This window comes from Oncorhynchus kisutch, linkage group LG4, assembly GCF_002021735.2.
Source record: "Oncorhynchus kisutch isolate 150728-3 linkage group LG4, Okis_V2, whole genome shotgun sequence".
In the NCBI taxonomy this organism is placed as follows: domain Eukaryota; kingdom Metazoa; phylum Chordata; class Actinopteri; order Salmoniformes; family Salmonidae; genus Oncorhynchus; species Oncorhynchus kisutch.
The window spans coordinates 62061694-62068376 of record NC_034177.2 but is presented as its reverse complement, the minus strand read 5'-3'; the positions used below and the strand labels follow the sequence as shown (position 1 = coordinate 62068376).

General features: G+C 42.2%; 1 long non-coding RNA gene across 1 annotated transcript; it reads left to right on the top strand.

Annotated features, from left to right (window-relative positions):
- Positions 1–1843: 1843 nt before the first annotated feature.
- LOC109888754 (uncharacterized) lies at positions 1844–6098 on the top strand. Its single transcript, XR_002255196.2, has 3 exons — positions 1844–2312; positions 5169–5302; positions 5933–6098. It is a non-coding gene; the product is annotated as an uncharacterized LOC109888754 (long non-coding RNA).
- The last annotated feature ends 585 nt before the right edge of the window (positions 6099–6683 follow it).

The following is a 6683-nucleotide window of genomic DNA, read 5'->3' as shown; positions in this document are numbered from 1 at the left end:
TCATGGGCATGTTCAATGCACTTGTACATATGGTTTGTCATTAATATACTGAAACAGGATTAGCAAATCATCACACATTGTTTGCATTTTGTTGAGGTATTTTCTCCATTTGAAAGTATACTATTAGAAAATTAGGAAAAGCACTCACACATCTGAGATTACTTGTGTGTTGGAATCCTTTGCTAATAACTTGAAATAAAAGAAAAGGCTGATACTGGCACTTTTTCTTTTTCATTCTACAATTAACGCAGATAACCATGTTGAAGGATGCCGTGCAAGCCCTGCCCTTATACAGACTTTAAGGATGACATGCACAGGAGACTATCATGACTCAGGATATGACCCAGATGCAGACACAGGAGGTGGATAGTACAGTTCTCAGATTATTATTATTTATAAACACGGGGCAGGCAAAGGGCAGGTCGAGGACAGGTAGGGGTTCGTGATCAGGTCAGAGTAAGGCAGGTACAGGACAGCAGGCAGGTTCGGGGGTCAAGACAGGCAGAGGTTCGTAATTAGGTCAGAGGACGGCAGGCTCGGGGTCAGGGCAGGCAGAATAGTCAGAACAGGGAAAACTGGGAAACAGAACTTGAGAAAAAGGAAGATGGGAAAGCACGCTGGTAAGACCTGACAAGACAAGATGAACTGGCACCTGGTGTCCTACCTGGGTGTATACCTGGTTGACCGGGGTGCCGGCGGTGGAACTCAGCGATGAGGGCTGGGTCCAGGATGTCCATAGTGGGGACCCAGCACCTCTCCTCCGGGCCATAACCCTCCCAGTCAACCAGGTAATGGAATCCCCTGCCCAGCGGTCGAACCCTCAGGAGGCGTCTCACTGTGTATGTTGGTTGGCCGTCGATGAGACGGGGGAGAGGGTGGGCCTGGAAACAGGAGACAAAGGGCTGTGAGACATGGGTTTAATTCTGGACACATGAAAAGTGGGATGTATATGGAGGGTACTGGGCAACAAAAGACGAACAGCAGAGGCGGAAAGGGCCGATAAATGGGGGTGATAGTTTGCAGGACTCTATCCGGAGGGGCAGATCCCGAGTGGACAGCCATATCCTCTGCCCAAGCGGGAGGCAGGGGTCCGGTGGCAGTCCGCCTGTCATTGGTACCTGGAGGTGGTCTTGAGAAGAGCGGCCCGGGCTCTCTTCCAGGTATGGCAACAGCTATGGACGAACACCTGAGCAGAAGGCATATTCCACCCACACGAGTTGCTGGCTCCATGTGGTGGGATTAGTGGAGACAAGGCAGCAAAGAGTTGTCTCCAGGTCCTGATTGGCTCGCTCCGACTGGCCATTGGACTGGGGATGAAAACCAGAGGACAGGATAGCCGACGACCCATTAAGGATGCAGAACGCCTTCCAGAACTGGGACGAGAACTGGGGACCGCAATCAAACGGCAGTCCATGGATCCGGAAGACGTGCTGCACCATGAGCTAGGCCATCTCTTTAGCTGAGGGCAATTTAGGAAGGGGAATAAAATGGTCGGCTTTGGAAAAACCGGTCTATCGCCGTAAAGATGGTGGTGTTGCCATCATCCTACATTCATCAGCTACATTTAGTTTAGTTAAATTGTTGGCGGCCGTAAGGGAAATCCATCTATCTATCTGGCTAACAAGGTAAGCTGATCGCTCTCTACCTTCACGTAATGCAAGCTCTGTGTTTATTTGCTATGCTAAGTTAGCCAAATGTAGCTAACTCCAGCACCTGAGCAAACGGGAAATAAATGTTGTCTGATGATTTTGTTTAGTGGGTCTGGTAGCAATAATTCAATTTGTGTATATAACTTGTTTGTTCAGTTTTTTGGTTGGATCAAGAAATATAAACTTGCCATTTTGTGCTAGCTAGACAACTAACTAACTAGCTAGCTAGCTAGAAATTATGGCATGCTGCAGCGCCAGATCTGACTGCCTACGGAATCTGGCTGACTTTGGAATTTGATTCGCTGCTTCTCTCCCATAACTCCACCCCATAGTTACTGTTGCTATGATGAATCCGTGCGCGAGAAGGTGTCGCGGGAGAAGGGTCAGATCGGGCAAGGTGCTGCAAGCACCTAGTACACCTAGCTAGGTTAGATAACTAGCTCGCTGGATATGGCGAGAGTCAACAGTGTGCTCTGCTAACTAGCTAGCAACCCGTTTTTTACTGTATAAATTAGCTTGATTTGGTTTGTATTTATTTTACTTTTCCATTTTGAATAAAGAAGACTCAGTGGTTACTGGCTAGCTAGCTAGCCCACACTGGCACTGGCTCCTAGCCTAGCTAGCTACATTAACAACAAAGAAGACATCAACGAACACTCCTAGGTAAGTGCCTTTTTTTGTATTGTAATTTCACATTTGGGAGGTGCATTGAAACAATCAGCTAGTTAACTAGATACCATGGTTATATATATATATATATATATATATATATAATCACAGCCAGCTAGTAAGTTATGATGCACGGAAGTTAGGTACAATAATATGTTAATTGTGTAGGTAATCCTCTAAGAAATCCAGTGGTCCAAACCTCCGTCTCTGTTCAAAATGTATTGGAGTTTTTACCCTTATATGATGGTCAAAATTAAGGCGACTAAATCAATGGAGGCCATAGAGAAAATGTGTCTGGATGCTGTGTGCGAGAATTAAGGCTACCGGACAGGTTTACCTGTTGAACTCGTCATCTTTATTTTCAAATCCGTGTGACATAAAACCGTATATAAGTAAAGTAGATATCGATTTTGAGACATGACATATAACGTTAGTATTTTCATATTTTAGTAAATGCTGTTCATATTAATGGAGAGTTCCTGTTCTTAAAAAAAGGGAAAATGACATTTTTTACGAAGCATACTCCCAAATGTTTTCTTTTCAAAGCCTTTTACATTAATTCAGCTTGTGTCATGCTAATCTTGCTAGTTGCGACCCACAGAAATAACTTGGATGACACGACCACAAATGTAAAATCCTCAAAACTTTTGGCGATAAAGCTGCTCTCTCAACAGAGCTCGGTGCTTAATTATCTGATGTACAGTATTCGGTTATGACATACGACTTTTTTTAATGTAATGTTAATGATATGTTATAGAAATACTAAGATTCAGAAGATTCATATTTGTCTTGGTAAAATGTGTTTTATGTCATCACCAAAGCATGTCATCACCAAAGCACGTTTTCATCTACTGTGGGCAGAGTGGGCTCACACCCTACTAGAGGGGATAACTATGTTAAGGGAATTGTTTGATATGTCATCATGCTATATATTGTACATGTACAATAGAACATTTAGTTTATTCCCCCCCCCCCCCCAGCTCTCACAGTGAGTTAGTGTATGTGTGTGTCTGTCTGTCCGTCTGCTTGCCTATCTGTCTTTCTGTTTGTTTGGGAGTTTCAAACAACACTTGAGGGCATGTTCACTGAGCAATGAGCAGATGTAGGAGCTCATCCTCATGAAGTTAATCTACAGTATAACAGGTGATGCACTGTAGGTATCCCATATTAGCAGTGGTGTAAAGTACTTAGGTAAAATAATTTCAAGTACTACGTAAGTAGTTTTTGTGGGTATCTTTACTATTTATATTTTTTTACTACTTTAACTTTACTACATTCCTAAAGAAAAGTATGTACTTTTTACTCCATACATTTTCCCCTGACACCCAAAAGTACTTGTTACATTTTGAATGCTTAGCAGGACAGCAAAATGGGCCAATTAACAGATGTATCAAGATAATACGTGGTCATCCCTACTGACTCTGATCTAGCAGGCTCACTGAACACAAATGCATCTTTGTAAATGATGTTGGACTGTGCCCCTGGCCATTTGTACATTTTTTAAACAAAAAATGGTGCTCTCTGTCTGCTTTGCTTAATATACGTAACACATTTGAAATGATTTATACTTTTACTTTTGATACTAAAGTATATTTTAGCAATTACATTTACTTTTGATACTTAAGTATATATTACAAATCAAACACTTTTAGACTTTTACTCAAGTGGTATTTTACTGGATGACTTTCACTTTTACTTGAGGAACTTTCTATTAAGGTATCTACACTTTTTCTCAAATATGACAATTGGGTACATGTTCCACCACTGCATATTAGGTACTACTTATTGGATGGATAGATAGGTGGAGGGATTGCAAGCATACAGGTAGATACTGTACTGTATCTAACTCTATGTTTCCAAGTCAATGCAAGTCATTACTTGGCACTGATTATTCAACCCACAGTGTTTCACACACTGTGAACAGACCTTGTTTGAAGTACCCTTTCTCCTCATAAGCAGTACTCAAATGAGTTGGACTTAAAAGTAATATTGCTGAGTTGAGTCCCGATTCTCTTCCTTCTGCCAAAGTGTATACTTGTATACTTTTTTTGCATGGATTTTCCATGGAAATGCCCTTCTTTCCATGCTTACACCAACCCTATGCTTTTAAATTCATGATGAGAAGTGCACACCTAGGGAGAAGGGTGGAGAATTGAGACGTACTTTATCCCTTGTGTGCTCTCTCAACCACCTCTACGCTCAGTACTATACTAAAGGCTACAGCAATATTACAAGATAAGGGCTGTCTACGGCATTAAATAAAATTGAATTATACTCTCATCATAGTCCCATCCTCCCCCACTGAGTTCTTCTATGACATTTTGTTTGTTGCAAGTCAAGCTTTTGTTGTCCCCCACGATGAAATCGGAGGGGGGAATGTGGATCTGTCTCCGTCTGTTCATATGTTCGTCACACGCAATATCTCAGACAGCACTGTCCCGATTTAATGATGCGTCTTGCCATAGCTATCCGGAATTTACAAAATTACACTAATTGACACAAGGCGGGAGCTGTAGTAATTAACTGAAATTTGTTAGTCACACGCAAAATCTCAATTGGTGGAGGGGAGGCTGCATTATTCGTGGCTGATTGCATGTTTACTGTTGCCTTCTTTCCGTACCACTAAATATTGTCAATTGTCAACAGTTAGGACAGTACCAGAGACTCTGAAAAGTGGCTGATCTATGATATGGACTGGAATTAGTTTGATTCAGTCTCATTTTCCTATTGCTATATTTGAAGGCTACAAAAGTTATTTTTGGAAGAAAGAACTTTTCTATAGAAGTTAATTTGCTCCAGACCTGACAAGTGTGCCTTTCCAACTAATCTATTTTGTGTTCAAACCATCAGGAAACTCTGAGAAGGTAGTGGTTCCGCTGAACAATGGCATTGCTGTGTGTGGACAACCCCAATAGCTCCTCCAGCAGATGCTGCCCCCTCCTGTCTTCCAGATGCTGCTGACCAGGCTGCCCACCATCAAACAGGTGAGGATGCTCTCCCATAGGAAGCAAGGGCTGGAGTGGCAATAAAATGGCCATTCCTTACCCCACCAGTCCATTCTTTTTAAGCCCATGAGGGTGATTGTATGAGTGCTTACTTTGACTCAGGGGTAAAGGGTAGGCTTGTGTCCTGATTTATACACCCTTCTCCCAAAGTGTGCACTGTCATGGATTTGACAACAATGGAAACTCCTTCTCTAGCCAATGATTACACCAATCCAATGTTTATAAATCTATGGTGGGGGAGAAGGGTGGGGAATCGGGATGCAGATAGTCTCATTCCCTCACTTAATTTGCCTTTGACCACCTTAGTGCATTAGAATTACTTCTTCTGGAAGAGCTGTGACAATGGTGTTAAGTCTAGTTCACTGTTCCTCATTCTTTGTCTAATGTCTAATGTGTGTTTTCATGCCTACCTGTGCTGTAACTACTCAATAAGATCATACTTTGGCAAATTTAGTGAATTAATGGTTGGACCGTACAGTGAAAAAAAAAAGAAAAAGAAGTAGGGTATTTAAATTGTGACTAGTGCAATTGCCTGAGTTGTACATTGGTAATCTGTTTTAGGTTACCACACATGCTAACCAATGCATAATTTCTGCTCATTTTTCACAGGTGGTTCCTGGCTGATGATCTGTCTCCATAGCTGAGAGAAACCGAGGAGGAATATCACTTTGTCTCCAATACTACAAAAGTTTTGAGAATGACACAAAAAGTTTGCTGCTTCAATGTCTTTAGATATTTTTGTCAGATGTTACTATGGAATACTGAAGTATAATTACAAGCATTTCATAAGTGTCAAAGGCTTTTATTGAAAATTACATGAAGTTGATGCAAAGAGTCAATATTTGCAGTGTTGACCCTTCTTTTTCAAGACCTCTGCAATCTGCCCTGGTATGCTGTCAATTAACTTCTGGGCCACATCCTGACTGATGGCAGCCCATTCTTGCATAATCAATGCTTGGAGTTTGTCAGAATTTGTGGGTTTTTGTTTGTCCACCCGCCTCTTGAGGATTCACCACAAGTTCTCAGTGGGATTAAGGTCTGGGGAGTTTCCTGGCCGTGAACCCAAAATGTCGATGTTTTGTTCCCTAAGCCACTTTGTTATCACTTTTGCCTAATGGTAAGGTGCTCCATCAGGCTTGAAAAGGCATTGTTCGTCACCAAACTGTTCCTGGATGGTTGGGAGAAGTTGCTCTCGGAGGATGGGTTGGTACCATTCTTTATTCATGGCTGTGTTCTTTGGCAAAATTGTGAGTGAAACCACTCCCTTGGCTGAGAAGCAACCACACACATGAATGGTCTCGGGATGCTTTACTGTTGGCATGACACAGGACTGATGGTAGTGCTCACCTTGTCTTCTCCG